This window comes from Heterodontus francisci, chromosome 29 (genome assembly GCF_036365525.1).
Source record: "Heterodontus francisci isolate sHetFra1 chromosome 29, sHetFra1.hap1, whole genome shotgun sequence".
In the NCBI taxonomy this organism is placed as follows: domain Eukaryota; kingdom Metazoa; phylum Chordata; class Chondrichthyes; order Heterodontiformes; family Heterodontidae; genus Heterodontus; species Heterodontus francisci.
Genome location: NC_090399.1, coordinates 64,149,396 through 64,165,914, shown reverse-complemented (window position 1 = coordinate 64,165,914; position 16,519 = coordinate 64,149,396). Strand labels below are relative to the sequence as shown.

Sequence of the window (16,519 nt, the reverse complement as noted above, 5' to 3'; positions counted from 1 at the left end):
AGAAGAGCATCCCAGGAGCAGCATCAGATGTTTCTCAAAATGGTGACGCTCCAACAGAAAACCTCAAGCATGCTAAAGAGTGGAAGCAGCGTGCTATAGATAGAGCCAAGCGATTCCAAAATCATTGCCTCAATTCTGTTGTGGGACAAATCCACCACCACAAAAGGAGACTCAGGTACAGCTTCAATCGATTTATTCAAGTGTGCGGAGGGAGAAACACCACCTCGGGAATTCCCAGGTCATTCCCTAACTTTACATTCAGGAGCAGAAACTTATATACCGTTCTTATCACACAATGTGTTCAACAAACGGATGATTGATATGATTGACTATAAACTTTAATTAAAACAATGGTGGTTGATTATGCATTCTGATGAGCACACTTCCTCAGCCTTATCAATACATATACCAGATGGCTCCAAACTGTTGTCAATTCTTTGTCTTTTATCTCTTTGTTTCCTCCTTATGCCAACCTTCCAGAGAAACAGTGGCCTTGAGGACTCGGCTCTAACTTTCGCTCCCTAATCTTGTCCTCTACCCGAGCAGCATGTTTTATTTTCTCAACCTGATGGTTAGATTCTGCTGAGATGCTTTTCTAAAACTCAACTTGTTTCTAATTAACCCTTTCAGTCCCCCCTTTTGGCCCTTGGCCCAACCCAAGATGGCCAACAGACCTGAACAGTGATGTGCTCAACTCTCATTGCTCGCCGTCACTCTTTGATACTGGCCAGGTATAGAGCTTAGGGTTGCAAAGGCAATTGACCACACCCTCTGTATGGGTCAGCCCTGTAGCAAGGACTCACAACCTACTTTCCTAATCCCCGAGTTCCCATCTTCCCATATTACTGGCTTCTCCTTGTGTGTCCTGTTGACTCTGTTGACTAAGCATGTCAAATATAGAACCATCACTACTTGGGTAATAACAAAAATGTGGGAAATGATCCTGACCCAGGTGGGTATCTGTATGTTCGAACCCCAATTCCACAGATCCTCCCACCATGTGGTATCATCGATCTGTTCGACCTCTTCTTCCAGCGCCTTAGTTTGTTGTTGTATTGTATACTACACCCTATGTACCTGATGTAACCCCTCACAGATGCCTGTGAGGTGTGTGGGCAGTGGTGGGATAGAGTATGTGAACTGTCTCAAGTACTGTAAGGTTTTCTTTTATGCTCTCGGTGACCTGCAGGTTGTCAGTTTCCCTTTTATATATTTCCACCAACTCTACCTTGCCGACCCTCGTTGGTACCTGTGGGTGCAGACACACCATGTGATTAGTTATCAGACAGGTTCAATTGTATCTGTACTGATATTCTCATTGTGTCGTAGTCAGACAATATCTCCCTTTTCCCACATATGCAACGTGGGTCAGTTCCATTACTGCCTGTATAGCTTCCATTGTACAATTGACTGTTGTGTTAAATCCACATTTTGCCTCTTCAGTTATATATATTAGATATGGATACACCATGGCAGAGGGTCCTAAATTGATCTAAAGTAGTACCTATCATTTCCCCCTCCATTTCTACAGCGTATGGCAGTATTCTATGATATCTCACACAGTAATCTTCCCTTATTACCCCAACGTTCTCTACTTCATATAGGGTTTTACTGTATATTGATTCTGGTATAACTGGGTTTGCCATGACCACACCTATCAACAGGCTGATATTGACAATACATTCCTCATCAGTTTTATACACATAAGTTAAACCTCTGAGCTGGCAACCAGTCAGGTTCTGGTTCTGGGGACAGGACAAGTTAGATCAGTGAGTATTTGATATCCACAGGAGAACTTCACCCTCATGGAGCTGCCTCAAGCTCTCCCACGTCTGCTCAAGCATCCGAGATCTATAAGTGCTGCAGACATCATTCCTAACTAATCCTCTGAGATGTTCTGCCTGTCACCAATTAGTTGGTTAATGGTCCATGCGTGACTCTCAAGTACTACAGCCGAATCCTGAACTGTCCGTGTTAGGGTTTGACCTCCACCGAGCTGTCTGCTCTGGATCATTTGTCCATGTCTGAGGATTACTTCAAGTTGGTTGCTTAGCATCCAGACCTTTTGGTCCACTGAAGTCAAGTTCCCATGTTAAATAGTGTGGCAGCATCATTCAGTAGACTACGTTTTGGTCAGTACCTCCCCTGAGTGAGGGGTGCTCCCCTTGGTCGCCACCCCCCAACCCCCAGCATTGAACCAAGATGCCTGTGTTATTACTTGTTTTACTAAAGCCTCAATGTTCAGGTTTCCACCAGACACCACTGAGGTAATTTAATGTCAGAAATGTTTAGGGCAACGGGTACCAGCTCATGGTATAATTTATCATAGAAAGTCTTACTAGTTTTTGTCAACACTAGCACATTCTCTGCCCCAGGGTTTAGTGTTGGGCAAGGAAGGGGGGGTGGGGGGGGGGGGGGTGTCCTTTAATTGTGTCCTTGGAATCGGTGTTCTGTTCGTTGATCCCTATGGTCTTGAGGTGGGTTGAGCTATTGTGGTGTGATCCAGTTGTTGCTTAGCAGGTTGAGTCTTTGCCGATTCCCAGTCCCAGGAACATCAGTATTGTGGGTAACATTCTGTCAGATATAATGGGCCTTCCAGTCATTACTGGTCAGCTGTGATTATATTCTGCAAAACAGAAATCAGTCAGTTATATGTTTCAGCTGCGTCCAGTGTTTCCAGCATCCCTTCCATCTAATGTCCACATAGACACAGGTATCACTGGTCATTATTACCTCGTAGTGTCCTATCCACCTAGACTCAAATCCTGGTTTCTCAGGCATTACCTTTACCATTACTTTGCCTCCCACAACAGGACAACTTTGACTGTTTCTCTTTCATGTCCATTTCTATATAACCTCCTGCCTCAGCTCATGCAGTTGTCTGCACAGCTCCTTCACAAATCTTTTAACTCTTTCTCTCGCGAGTCCTACTTCCTCACTACCTGCGACAACATATCTGGACAGTCTCAGCACCCTTCCTGTCATTTGTAACCAAATCACATCTGCATACTTACATATTGGGCACAAATACCTCGGGGAGTGTGGATCACAGTCAGGTTAAAAAACACGGAAAAGGCCATTGTACAAACTACCTAATAGTGGAAGGGAATTCGTGGAAATTATGTAGCAAAGCTCTGAAATAAGTAACATTTATAGCAGAAAAATCATGGGAAATTTCAACTGCAGCAATGATTTGGGAATAAGACGGAGAGAAAGAGGAAAAGGTAATGGAGTATTTACAGTGTGTTCAGGACACAATTCTTACCCAGTAGATCAAAGTTCACCAAGGGTGGATCCAGTCATTGAAAATAAACCAGAGCAGATATGAAAAGTAAACTTGGGTGAGAATTGAGGAAATATCAATGACAACATAATAAGCTTTAAGGCAATGATTCAGATCGATATCAGTAAGAAAAGCCAAAAATAATAGATTAGAAAAAGCTGACCTTTGGGAGTTGAAATTGCAACTGGTGAAGATTAACTGGAACAGAATATTAACAAAGAGAGAGAACAGTGCTGGAGAATTATTAAAAAGGTGATCTATAAACTTCAGCAGAAATATATTCCACTCAAAAAGAACAGATTGGCCTTTTATGAATCACTAGGGATGAATAAAGGGAGAAGTGTAAAACTGAAACTAAAGTAAAAATCATGTGCTATGTACATTGGCAATAGCGAAATCAAAGAGATTAGGAATGAAGCCAACAATTATGAAGGCAAAGAAGAGCAGCAAATATAAATAGTGGGGCAGTGGGATTAGTTAGTGATTGACAGAGGGCTATGGGGAAAGAGTGGGGCAGTTAAATTGCAGCAGGTCAGAGGGAGTGAGGCTGGGAGGGGGTTAAAGTGCAGCAGGTCATAGGGAGTGAGGCTGGGAGGGAGTTAAAGTGCTGCAGGTCAGAGGTAGTGAGGCTGGGAGGGAGGTAAAGTGCAGCAGGTCAGAGGGAGTGAGTCTGGGAGGGAGTTAACGTGCAGCAGGTCAGAGGGAGTGAGGCTGGGAGGGAGTTTAAATGCAGCAGGTGAGAGGGAGTGAGGTTGGGAGGGAGTTAAAGTGCAGCAGGTCAGAGGGAGTGAGGCTGGGAGGGAGTTAAAGTGCAGCAGGTCAGAGGGAGTGAGGCTGGGAGGGAGTTAAAGTGCAGCAGGTCGTAGAGAGTGAGGCTGGGAGGGAGTTAAAGTGCAGCAGGTCAGAGGGAGTGAGGCTGGGAGGGAGTTAAAGTGCAGCAGGTCAGAGGGAGTGAGGCTGGGAGGGAGTTTAAGTGCAGCAGGTCAGAGGGAGTGAGGTTGGGAGGGAGTTAAAGTGCAGCAGGTCAGAGGGAGTGAGTCTGGGAGGGAGTTTAAGTGCAGCAGGTCCAATGGAGTGAGTCTGGGAGGGAGTTAAAGTGCAGCAGGTCAGAGGGAGTGAGGCTGGGAGGGAGTTTAAGTGCAGCAGGTCCAATGGAGTGAGTCTGGGAGGGAGTTAAAGTGCAGCAGGTCAGAGGGAGTGAGGCTGGGAGGGGGTTAAAGTGCAGCAGGTCAGAAGAAGTGAGGCTGGGAGGGAGTTAAAGTGCAGCAGGTTAGAGGGAGTGAGGCTGAGGGGGAGTTAAAGTGCAGCAGGTCTGAGGGAGTGAGACTGGGAGGGAGTTAAAGTGCAGCAGGTTCGAGGGAGTGAGGCTGAGGGGGAGTTAAAGTGCAGCAAGTCAGAGGCTGTGAGTCTGGGAGGGAGTTTAAGTGCAGCAGGTCCAATGGAGTGAGTCTGGGAGGGAGTTAAAGTGCAGCAGGTTAGAGGGAGTGAGGCTGGGAGGGAGTTAAAGTGCAGCAGGTCAGAGGGAGTGAGACTGGGAGGGAGTTAAAGTGCAGCAAGTCAGAGGGAGTGAGGATGGGAGGGAGTTAAAGTGCAGCAGGTCAGAGGGAGTGAGGCTGGGAGGGAGTTAAAGTGCAGCAGGTCAGAAGAAGTGAGGCTGGGAGGGAGTTAAAGTGCAGCAGGTCTGAGGGAGTGAGACTGGGAGGGAGTTAAAGTGCAGCAGGTTAGAGGGAGTGAGGCTGAGGGGGAGTTAAAGTGCAGCAGGTCAGAGGGAGTGAGACTGGGAGGGAGTTAAAGTGCAGCAAGTCAGAGGGAGTGAGGCTGGGAGGGAGTTAAAGTGCAGCAGGTCAGAGGGAGTGAGTCTGGGAGGGAGTTAAAGTGCAGCAGGTCAGAGGGAGTGATACTGGGAGGGAGTTAAAGTGCAGCAGGTCAGAGGGAGTGAGGCTGGGAGGGAGTTAAAGTGCAGCAGGTCTGAGGGAGTGAGGCTGAGGGGGAGTTAAAGTGCAGCAAGTCAGAGGCTGTGAGTCTGGGAGGGAGATAAAGTGCAGCAGGTTAGAGGGAGTGAGGCTGGGAGGGAGTTAAAGTGCAGCAGGTCAGAGGGAGTGAGGCTGGGAGGGAGGTAAAGTGCAGCAGGTCAGAGGGAGTGAGTCTGGGAGGGAGTTAAAGTGCAGCAGGTCAGAGGGAGTGAGGCTGGGAGGGAGTTAAAGTGCAGCAGGTCTGAGGGAGTGAGACTGGGAGGGAGTTAAAGTGCAGCAGGTCAGAAGAAGTGAGGCTGGGAGGGAGTTAAAGTGCAGCAGGTCTGAGGGAGTGAGGCTGAGGGGGAGTTAAAGTGCAGCAGGTCAGAGGGAGTGAGACTGGGAGGGAGTTAAAGTGCAGCAAGTCAGAGGGCGTGAGTCTGGGAGGGAGTTAAAGTGCAGCAGGTCAGAGGGAGTGAGGCTGGGAGGGAGTGAATGTGCAGCAGGTCAGAGGGAGTGAGTCTGGGAGGGAGTTAAAGTGCAGCAGGTCAGAGGGAGTGAGACTGGGAGGGAGTTAAAGTGCAGCAGGTCAGAGGGAGTGAGGCTGGGAGGGAGTTAAAGTGCAGCAGGTCAGAGGGAGTGAGTCTGGGAGGGAGTTAAAGTGCAGCAGGTCAGAGGGAGTGAGGCGGGGGGGGAGTTAAAGTGCAGCAGGTTAGAGGGAGTGAGTCTGGGAGGGAGTTAAAGTGCAGCAGGTCAGAGGGAGTAGGCTGGGAGGGAGTTAAAGTGCAGCTGGTCAGAGGGAGTGAGTCTGGGAGGGAGTTAAAGTGCAGCAGGTCAGAGGGAGTGAGGCTGGGAGGGAGTTAAAGTGCGGCAGGTTAGAGGGAGTGAGTCTGGGAGGGAGTTAAAGTGCAGCAGGTCAGAGGGAGTAGGCTGGGAGGGAGTTAAAGTGCGGCAGGTTAGAGGGAGTGAGTCTGGGAGTGAGTTAAAGTGCAGCAAGTCAGGGGGAGTGAGGCTGGGAGGGAGTTAAAGTGCAGCAGGTCTGAGGGAGTGAGGCTGAGGGGGAGTTAAAGTGCAGCAGGTCAGAGGGAGTGAGACTGGGAGGGAGTTAAAGTGCAGCAAGTCAGAGGGCGTGAGTCTGGGAGGGAGTTAAAGTGCAGCAGGTCAGAGGGAGTGAGGCTGGGAGGGAGTGAATGTGCAGCAGGTCAGAGGGAGTGAGTCTGGGAGGGAGTTAAAGTGCAGCAGGTCAGAGGGAGTGAGACTGGGAGGGAGTTAAAGTGCAGCAGGTCAGAGGGAGTGAGGCTGGGAGGGAGTTAAAGTGCAGCAGGTCAGAGGGAGTGAGTCTGGGAGGGAGTTAAAGTGCAGCAGGTCAGAGGGAGTGAGGCGGGGGGGGAGTTAAAGTGCAGCAGGTTAGAGGGAGTGAGTCTGGGAGGGAGTTAAAGTGCAGCAGGTCAGAGGGAGTAGGCTGGGAGGGAGTTAAAGTGCAGCAGGTCAGAGGGAGTGAGTCTGGGAGGGAGTTAAAGTGCAGCAGGTCAGAGGGAGTGAGGCTGGGAGGGAGTTAAAGTGCGGCAGGTTAGAGGGAGTGAGTCTGGGAGGGAGTTAAAGTGCAGCAGGTCAGAGGGAGTAGGCTGGGAGGGAGTTAAAGTGCGGCAGGTTAGAGGGAGTGAGTCTGGGAGTGAGTTAAAGTGCAGCAAGTCAGGGGGAGTGAGGCTGGGAGGGAGTGAAAGTGCAGCAGGTCAGAGGGAGTGAGACTGGGAGGGAGTTAAAGTGCAGCAGGTCAGAGGGAGTGAGGCTGGGAGGGAGTTTCAGTGCAGCAGGTCAGAGGGAGTGAGGTTGGGAGGGAGTTAAAGTGCAGCAGGTCAGAGGGAGTGAGTCTGGAAGGGAGTTAAAGTGCAGCAGGTCAGAAGAAGTGAGGCTGGGAGGGAGTTAAAGTGCAGCAGGTCAGAAGAAGTGAGGCTGAGGGGGAGTTAAAGTGCAGCAGGTCAGAGGGAGTGAGACTGGGAGGGAGTTAAAGTGCAGCAGGTCTGAGGGAGTGAGACTGGGAGGGAGTTAAAGTGCAGCAGGTCAGAGGGAGTGAGGCTGGGAGGGAGTTAAAGTGCAGCAGGTCAGAGGGAGTGAGGCGGGGGGGGAGTTAAAGTGCAGCTGGTCTGAGGGAGTGAGGCTGGGAGGGGGTTAAAGTGCAGCAGGTCAGATGAAGTGAGGCTGGGTGGGAGTTAAAGTGCAGCAGGTCTGAGGGAGTGAGACTGGGAGGGAGTTAAAGTGCAGCAGGTTAGAGGGAGTGAGTCTGGAAGGGAGTTAAAGTGCAGCAGGTCAGAAGAAGTGAGGCTGGGAGGGAGTTAAAGTGCAGCAGGTCAGAAGAAGTGAGGCTGAGGGGGAGTTAAAGTGCAGCAGGTCAGAGGGAGTGAGACTGGGAGGGAGTTAAAGTGCAGCAGGTCAGAGGGAGTGAGACTGGGAGGGAGTTAAAGTGCAGCAGGTCAGAGGGAGTGAGACTGGGAGGGTGTTAAAGTGCAGCAGTTCAGAGGCAGTGAGGCTGGGAGGGAGTTAAAGTGCAGCAGGTCAGAGGGAGTGAGGCGGGGGGGGAGTTAAAGTGCAGCTGGTCTGAGGGAGTGAGGCTGGGAGGGGGTTAAAGTGCAGCAGGTCAGATGAAGTGAGGCTGGGTGGGAGTTAAAGTGCAGCAGGTCTGAGGGAGTGAGACTGGGAGGGAGTTAAAGTGCAGCAGGTCAGAGGGAGTGAGACTGGGAGGGAGTTAAAGTGCAGCAAGTCAGAGGGAGCGAGATTGGGAGGGAGTTAAAGTGCAGCAGGTCTGAGTGAGTGAGACTGAGGGGGAGTTAAAGTGCAGCAGGTCAGAGGGAGTGAGTCTGGGAGGGAGTTAAAGTGCAGCAGGTCAGAGGGAGTGAGGCTGGGAGGGAGTTAAAGTGCAGCAGGTCAGAGGGAGTGAGTCTGGAAGGGAGCTAAAGTGCAGCAGGTCAGAGGGAGTGAGGCTGGGAGGGGGTTAAAGTGCAGCAGGTCAGAGGGAGTGAGGCTGGGAGGGAGTTAAAGTGCAGCTGGTCAGAGGGAGTGAGGCTGGGAGGGGATTAAAGTGCAGCAGGTCAGAGGGAGTGATGCTGGGAGGGAGTTAAAGTGCAGCAGGTCAGAGGGAGTGAGGCTGGGAGGGCGCTAAAGTGCAGCAGTTTAGAGGGAGTGAGGCTGGGAGGGAGTTAAAGTGCAGCAGGTCCGAGGGAGTGAGGCTGGGAGGGGGTTAAAGTGCAGCAGGTCAGAAGAAGTGAGGCTGGGAGGGAGTTAAAGTGCAGCAGGTCCAATGGAGTGAGTCTGGGAGGGAGGTAAAGTGCAGCAGGTTAGAGGGAGTGAGACTGGGAGGGAGATAAAGTGCAGCAGGTCTGAGGGTGTGAGATTGGGAGGGAGTTAAAGTGCAGCAGGTCAGAGGGAGTGAGGCTGGGAGGGAGATAAAGTGCAGCAGGTGTGAGGGAGTGAGACTGGGAGGGAGTTAAAGTGCAGCAGGTCAGAGGGAGTGAGACTGGGAGGGAGTTAAAGTGCAGCAGATCAGAGGGAGTGAGACTGGGAGGGAGTTAAAATGCAGCAGGTCAGAGGGAGTGAGGCTGGGAGGGAGTTAAAGTGCAGCAGGTCTGGGGGAGTGAGACTGGGAGGGAGTTAAAGTGCAGCAGGTCTGAGGGAGTGAGATTGGGAGGGAGTTAAATTCTAGCAGGTCAGAGGGAGTGAGACTGGGAGGGAGTTAAAGTGCAGCAGGTCTGGGGGAGTGAGACTGGGAGGGGGATAAAGTTCAGCAGGTCTGAGGGAGTGAGATTGGGAGGGAGTTAAAGTGCAGCTGGTCAGAGGGAGTGAGGCTGGGAGGGAGGTAAAGTGCAGCAGGTCAGAGGGAGTGAGGCTGGGAGGGAGTTAAAGTGCAGCAGGTCAGAGGGAGTGAGACTGGGAGGGAGTTAAAGTGCAGCAGGTCTGAGTGAGTGAGGCTGGGAGGGAAGTAAAGTGTAGCAGGTCAGAGGGAGTGAGACTGGGAGGGAGTTAAAGTGCAGCAGGTCTGAGGGAGTGAGACTGGGAGGGAGTTAAAGTGCAGCAGGTCAGAGGGAGTGAGGCTGAGGGGGAGTTAAAGTGCAGCAGGTCTGAGGGAGTGAGACTGGGAGGGAGTTAAAGTGCAGCAGGTCAGAGGGAGTGAGGCTGAGGGGGAGTTAAAGTGCAGCACGTCTGAGGGAGTGAGACTGGGAGGGAGTTAAAGTGCAGCAGGTCTGAGGGAGTGAGATTGGGAGGGAGTTAAAGTGCAGCAGGTCAGAGGGAGTGAGGCTGGGAGGGGGTTAATGTGCAGCAGGTCAGAGGGAGTCAGGCTGAGGGGGAGTTCAAGTGCAGCAGGAATGGGGGAGTGAGGCTGGGAGGGAGTTAAAGTGCAGCAGGTCAGAGGGAGTGAGGCTGGGAGGGAGTTAAAGTGCAGCAGGTCAGAGGGAGTGAGGCTGAGGGGGAGTTAAAGTGCAGCAGGTCTGAGGGAGTGAGACTGGGAGGGAGTTAAAGTGCAGCAGGTCTGAGGGAGTGAGACTGGGAGGGAGTTAAAGTGCAGCAGGTCTGAGGGAGTGAGACTGGGAGGGAGTTAAAGTGCAGCAGGTCAGAGGGAGTGAGGCTGAGGGGGAGTTAAAGTGCAGCAGGTCTGAGGGAGTGAGACTGGGAGGGATTTAAAGTGCAGCAGGTCTGAGGGAGTGAGATTGGGAGGGAGTTAAATTGCAGCAGGTCAGAGGGAGTGAGGCTGGGAGGGAGTTAAAGTGCAGCAGGTCAGAGGGAGTGAGGCTGGGAGGGAGGTAAATTGCAGCAGGTCAGAGGGAGTGAGTCTGGGAGGGGGTTAAAGTGCAGCTGGTCAGAGGGAGTGAGGCTGGGAGGGAGGTAAATTGCAGCAGGTCAGAGGGAGTGAGTCTGGGAGGGGGTTAAAGTGCAACAGGTCTGAGGGAGTCAGACTGGGAGGGAGTTGAAGTGCAGCAGGTCCAATGGAGTCAGTCTGGGAGGGAGTTAAAGTGCAGCAGGTCAGAGGGAGTGAGTCTGGGAGGGAGTTAAAGTGCAGCAGGTCAGAGGGAGTGAGTCTGGGAGGGAGTTTAAGTGCAGCAGGTCAGAGGGAGTGAGTCTGGAAGGGAGCTAAAGTGCAGCAGGTCAGAGGGAGTGAGGCTGGGAGGGGGTTAAAGTGCAGCAGGTCAGAGGGAGTGAGGCTGGGAGGGAGTTAAAGTGCAGCTGGTCAGAGGGAGTGAGGCTGGGAGGGGATTAAAGTGCAGCAGGTCAGAGGGAGTGATGCTGGGAGGGAGTTAAAGTGCAGCAGGTCAGAGGGAGTGAGGCTGGGAGGGCGCTAAAGTGCAGCAGTTTAGAGGGAGTGAGGCTGGGAGGGAGTTAAAGTGCAGCAGGTCCGAGGGAGTGAGGCTGGGAGGGGGTTAAAGTGCAGCAGGTCAGAAGAAGTGAGGCTGGGAGGGAGTTAAAGTGCAGCAGGTCCAATGGAGTGAGTCTGGGAGGGAGGTAAAGTGCAGCAGGTTAGAGGGAGTGAGACTGGGAGGGAGATAAAGTGCAGCAGGTCTGAGGGTGTGAGATTGGGAGGGAGTTAAAGTGCAGCAGGTCAGAGGGAGTGAGGCTGGGAGGGAGATAAAGTGCAGCAGGTGTGAGGGAGTGAGACTGGGAGGGAGTTAAAGTGCAGCAGGTCAGAGGGAGTGAGGCTGAGGGGGAGTTGAAGTGCAGCAGGTCTGAGGGAGTGAGACTGGGAGGGAGTTAAAGTGCAGCAGGTCTGAGGGAGTGAGACTGGGAGGGAGTTAAAGTGCAGCAGATCAGAGGGAGTGAGACTGGGAGGGAGTTAAAATGCAGCAGGTCAGAGGGAGTGAGGCTGGGAGGGAGTTAAAGTGCAGCAGGTCTGGGGGAGTGAGACTGGGAGGGAGTTAAAGTGCAGCAGGTCTGAGGGAGTGAGATTGGGAGGGAGTTAAATTCTAGCAGGTCAGAGGGAGTGAGACTGGGAGGGAGTTAAAGTGCAGCAGGTCTGGGGGAGTGAGACTGGGAGGGGGATAAAGTTCAGCAGGTCTGAGGGAGTGAGATTGGGAGGGAGTTAAAGTGCAGCTGGTCAGAGGGAGTGAGGCTGGGAGGGAGGTAAAGTGCAGCAGGTCAGAGGGAGTGAGGCTGGGAGGGAGTTAAAGTGCAGCAGGTCAGAGGGAGTGAGACTGGGAGGGAGTTAAAGTGCAGCAGGTCAGAGGGAGTGAGATTGAGGGGGAGTTAAAGTGCAGCAGGTCTGAGTGAGTGAGGCTGGGAGGGAAGTAAAGTGTAGCAGGTCAGAGGGAGTGAGACTGGGAGGGAGTTAAAGTGCAGCAGGTCAGAGGGAGTGAGGCTGAGGGGGAGTTAAAGTGCAGCAGGACTGAGGGATTGAGACTGGGAGGGAGATAAAGTGCAGCAGGACTGAGGGAGTGAGTCTGGGGGGGAGTTAAAGTGCAGCAGGTCAGAGGGAGTGAGGCTGGGAGGGAGTTAACGTGCAGCAGGACTGAGGGAGTGAGACTGGGAGGGAGTTAAAGTGCAGCAGGTCTGAGGGAGTGAGATTGGGAGGGAGTTAAAGTGCAGCAGGTCAGAGGGAGTGAGGCTGGGAGGGAGATAAAGTGCAGCTGGTCAGAGGGAGTGAGACTGGGAGGGAGTTAAAGTGCAGCAGGTCAGAGGGAGTGAGGCTGGGAGGGGGTTAAAGTGCAGCAGGTCAGAGGGAGTGAGGCTGAGGGGGAGTTAAAGTACAGCAGGTCAGAGGGAGTGAGGCTGGGAGGGAGTTAAATTGCAGCAGGTCAGAGGGAGTGAGTCTGGGAGGGAGTTAAAGTGCAGCAGGTCAGAGGGAGTGAGTCTGGGAGGGGGTTAAAGTGCAGCAGGTCAGAGGGAGTGAGACTGGGAGGGAGTTAAAGTGCAGCAGGTCAGAGGGAGTGAGGCTGAGGGGGAGTTAAAGTGCAGCAGGTCTGAGGGAGTGAGACTGGGAGGGAGTTAAAGTGCAGCAGGTCAGAGGGAGTGAGACTGGGAGGGAGTTAAAGTGCAGCAGGTCAGAGGGAGTGAGGCTGGGAGGGAGTTAAAGTGCAGCAGGTCAGAGGGAGTGAGACTGGGAGGGAGTTAAAGTGCAGCAGGTCAGAGGGAGTGAGACTGGGAGGGAGTTAAAGTGCAGCAGGTCAGAGGGAGTGAGGCTGGGAGGGAGTTAAAGTGCAGCAGGTCAGAGGGAGTGAGACTGGGAGGGAGTTAAAGTGCAGCAGGTCAGAGGGAGTGAGGCTGAGGGGGAGTTAAAGTGCAGCAGGTCTGAGGGAGTGAGGCTGGGAGGGAGTTAAAGTGCAGCAGGTCAGAGGGAGTGAGGCTGAGGGGGAGTTAAAGTGCAGCAGGTCTGAGGGAGTGAGACTGGGAGGGAGTTAAAGTGCAGCAGGTCAGAGGGAGTGAGGCTGAGGGGGAGTTAAAGTGCAGCAGGTCTGAGGGAGTGAGACTGGGAGGGAGTTAAAGTGCAGCAGGTCAGAGGGAGTGAGGCTGGGAGGGAGATAAAGTGCAGCAGGTCTGAAGGTGTGAGATTGGGAGGGAGTTAAAGTGCAGCAGGTCAGAGGGAGTGAGGCTGGGAGGGAGATAAAGTGCAGCAGGTCTGAGGGTGTGAGATTGGGAGGGAGTTAAAGTGCAGCAGGTCAGAGGGAGTGAGTCTGGGAGGGAGTTAAAGTGCAGCAGGTCAGAGGGAGTGAGTCTGGGAGGGAGTTTAAGTGCAGCAGGTCAGAGGGAGTGAGTCTGGAAGGGAGCTAAAGTGCAGCAGGTCAGAGGGAGTGAGGCTGGGAGGGGGTTAAAGTGCAGCAGGTCAGAGGGAGTGAGGCTGGGAGGGAGTTAAAGTGCAGCTGGTCAGAGGGAGTGAGGCTGGGAGGGGATTAAAGTGCAGCAGGTCAGAGGGAGTGATGCTGGGAGGGAGTTAAAGTGCAGCAGGTCAGAGGGAGTGAGGCTGGGAGGGCGCTAAAGTGCAGCAGTTTAGAGGGAGTGAGGCTGGGAGGGAGTTAAAGTGCAGCAGGTCCGAGGGAGTGAGGCTGGGAGGGGGTTAAAGTGCAGCAGGTCAGAAGAAGTGAGGCTGGGAGGGAGTTAAAGTGCAGCAGGTCCAATGGAGTGAGTCTGGGAGGGAGGTAAAGTGCAGCAGGTTAGAGGGAGTGAGACTGGGAGGGAGATAAAGTGCAGCAGGTCTGAGGGTGTGAGATTGGGAGGGAGTTAAAGTGCAGCAGGTCAGAGGGAGTGAGGCTGGGAGGGAGATAAAGTGCAGCAGGTGTGAGGGAGTGAGACTGGGAGGGAGTTAAAGTGCAGCAGGTCAGAGGGAGTGAGACTGGGAGGGAGTTAAAGTGCAGCAGATCAGAGGGAGTGAGACTGGGAGGGAGTTAAAATGCAGCAGGTCAGAGGGAGTGAGGCTGGGAGGGAGTTAAAGTGCAGCAGGTCTGGGGGAGTGAGACTGGGAGGGAGTTAAAGTGCAGCAGGTCTGAGGGAGTGAGATTGGGAGGGAGTTAAATTCTAGCAGGTCAGAGGGAGTGAGACTGGGAGGGAGTTAAAGTGCAGCAGGTCTGGGGGAGTGAGACTGGGAGGGGGATAAAGTTCAGCAGGTCTGAGGGAGTGAGATTGGGAGGGAGTTAAAGTGCAGCTGGTCAGAGGGAGTGAGGCTGGGAGGGAGGTAAAGTGCAGCAGGTCAGAGGGAGTGAGGCTGGGAGGGAGTTAAAGTGCAGCAGGTCAGAGGGAGTGAGACTGGGAGGGAGTTAAAGTGCAGCAGGTCTGAGTGAGTGAGGCTGGGAGGGAAGTAAAGTGTAGCAGGTCAGAGGGAGTGAGACTGGGAGGGAGTTAAAGTGCAGCAGGTCAGAGGGAGTGAGACTGGGAGGGAGTTAAAGTGCAGCAGGTCAGAGGGAGTGAGGCTGAGGGGGAGTTAAAGTGCAGCAGGTCTGAGGGAGTGAGACTGGGAGGGAGTTAAAGTGCAGCAGGTCAGAGGGAGTGAGGCTGGGAGGGAGTTAAAGTGCAGCAGGTCAGAGGAAGTGAGACTGGGAGGGAGTTAAAGTGCAGCAGGTCAGAGGGAGTGAGGCTGAGGGGGAGTTAAAGTGCAGCAGGTCTGAGGGAGTGAGACTGGGAGGGAGTTAAAGTGCAGCAGGTCTGAGGGAGTGAGACTGGGAGGGAGTTAAAGTGCAGCTGGTCTGAGGGAGTGAGACTGGGAGGGAGTTAAAGTGCAGCAGGTCAGAGGGAGTGAGGCTGAGGGGGAGTTAAAGTGCAGCAGGACTGAGGGATTGAGACTGGGAGGGAGATAAAGTGCAGCAGGACTGAGGGAGTGAGTCTGGGGGGGAGTTAAAGTGCAGCAGGTCAGAGGGAGTGAGGCTGGGAGGGAGTTAACGTGCAGCAGGACTGAGGGAGTGAGACTGGGAGGGAGTTAAAGTGCAGCAGGTCTGAGGGAGTGAGATTGGGAGGGAGTTAAAGTGCAGCAGGTCAGAGGGAGTGAGGCTGGGAGGGAGTAAAGTGCAGCTGGTCAGAGGGAGTGAGACTGGGAGGGAGTTAAAGTGCAGCAGGTCAGAGGGAGTGAGGCTGGGAGGGGGTTAAAGTGCAGCAGGTCAGAGGGAGTGAGGCTGAGGGGGAGTTAAAGTGCAGCAGGTCTGAGGGAGTGAGATTGGGAGGGAGTTAAAGTGCAGCAGGTCAGAGGGAGTGAGGCTGGGAGGGAGATAAAGTGCAGCTGGTCAGAGGGAGTGAGACTGGGAGGGAGTTAAAGTGCAGCAGGTCAGAGGGAGTGAGGCTGGGAGGGAGTTAACGTGCAGCAGGACTGAGGGAGTGAGACTGGGAGGGAGTTAAAGTGCAGCAGGTCTGAGGGAGTGAGATTGGGAGGGAGTTAAAGTGCAGCAGGTCAGAGGGAGTGAGGCTGGGAGGGAGATAAAGTGCAGCTGGTCAGAGGGAGTGAGACTGGGAGGGAGTTAAAGTGCAGCAGGTCAGAGGGAGTGAGGCTGGGAGGGGGTTAAAGTGCAGCAGGTCAGAGGGAGTGAGGCTGAGGGGGAGTTAAAGTACAGCAGGTCAGAGGGAGTGAGGCTGGGAGGGAGTTAAATTGCAGCAGGTCAGAGGGAGTGAGTCTGGGAGGGAGTTAAAGTGCAGCAGGTCAGAGGGAGTGAGTCTGGGAGGGGGTTAAAGTGCAGCAGGTCAGAGGGAGTGAGACTGGGAGGGAGTTAAAGTGCAGCAGGTCAGAGGGAGTGAGGCTGAGGGGGAGTTAAAGTGCAGCAGGTCTGAGGGAGTGAGACTGGGAGGGAGTTAAAGTGCAGCAGGTCAGAGGGAGTGAGACTGGGAGGGAGTTAAAGTGCAGCAGGTCAGAGGGAGTGAGGCTGGGAGGGAGTTAAAGTGCAGCAGGTCAGAGGGAGTGAGACTGGGAGGGAGTTAAAGTGCAGCAGGTCAGAGGGAGTGAGACTGGGAGGGAGTTAAAGTGCAGCAGGTCAGAGGGAGTGAGGCTGGGAGGGAGTTAAAGTGCAGCAGGTCAGAGGGAGTGAGACTGGGAGGGAGTTAAAGTGCAGCAGGTCAGAGGGAGTGAGGCTGAGGGGGAGTTAAAGTGCAGCAGGTCTGAGGGAGTGAGGCTGGGAGGGAGTTAAAGTGCAGCAGGTCAGAGGGAGTGAGGCTGAGGGGGAGTTAAAGTGCAGCAGGTCTGAGGGAGTGAGACTGGGAGGGAGTTAAAGTGCAGCAGGTCAGAGGGAGTGAGGCTGAGGGGGAGTTAAAGTGCAGCAGGTCTGAGGGAGTGAGACTGGGAGGGAGTTAAAGTGCAGCAGGTCAGAGGGAGTGAGGCTGGGAGGGAGATAAAGTGCAGCAGGTCTGAAGGTGTGAGATTGGGAGGGAGTTAAAGTGCAGCAGGTCAGAGGGAGTGAGGCTGGGAGGGAGATAAAGTGCAGCAGGTCTGAGGGTGTGAGATTGGGAGGGAGTTAAAGTGCAGCAGGTCAGAGGGAGTGAGTCTGGGAGGGAGTTAAAGTGCAGCAGGTCAGAGGGAGTGAGTCTGGGAGGGAGTTTAAGTGCAGCAGGTCAGAGGGAGTGAGTCTGGAAGGGAGCTAAAGTGCAGCAGGTCAGAGGGAGTGAGGCTGGGAGGGGGTTAAAGTGCAGCAGGTCAGAGGGAGTGAGGCTGGGAGGGAGTTAAAGTGCAGCTGGTCAGAGGGAGTGAGGCTGGGAGGGGATTAAAGTGCAGCAGGTCAGAGGGAGTGATGCTGGGAGGGAGTTAAAGTGCAGCAGGTCAGAGGGAGTGAGGCTGGGAGGGCGCTAAAGTGCAGCAGTTTAGAGGGAGTGAGGCTGGGAGGGAGTTAAAGTGCAGCAG

General features: G+C 53.6%; 1 long non-coding RNA gene across 1 annotated transcript in view; it reads right to left on the bottom strand.

The window, feature by feature from the left end:
• Nucleotides 1-214: 214 nt before the first annotated feature.
• Nucleotides 215-16,519, bottom strand: part of LOC137346053 (uncharacterized) — a 40,262-nt gene continuing 23,957 nt past the window's right edge. The window contains exon 3 of the long non-coding RNA XR_010968648.1: nt 215-2,626. This is a non-coding gene — a long non-coding RNA (uncharacterized lncRNA). The remainder of the gene's footprint in view (nt 2,627-16,519) is intronic.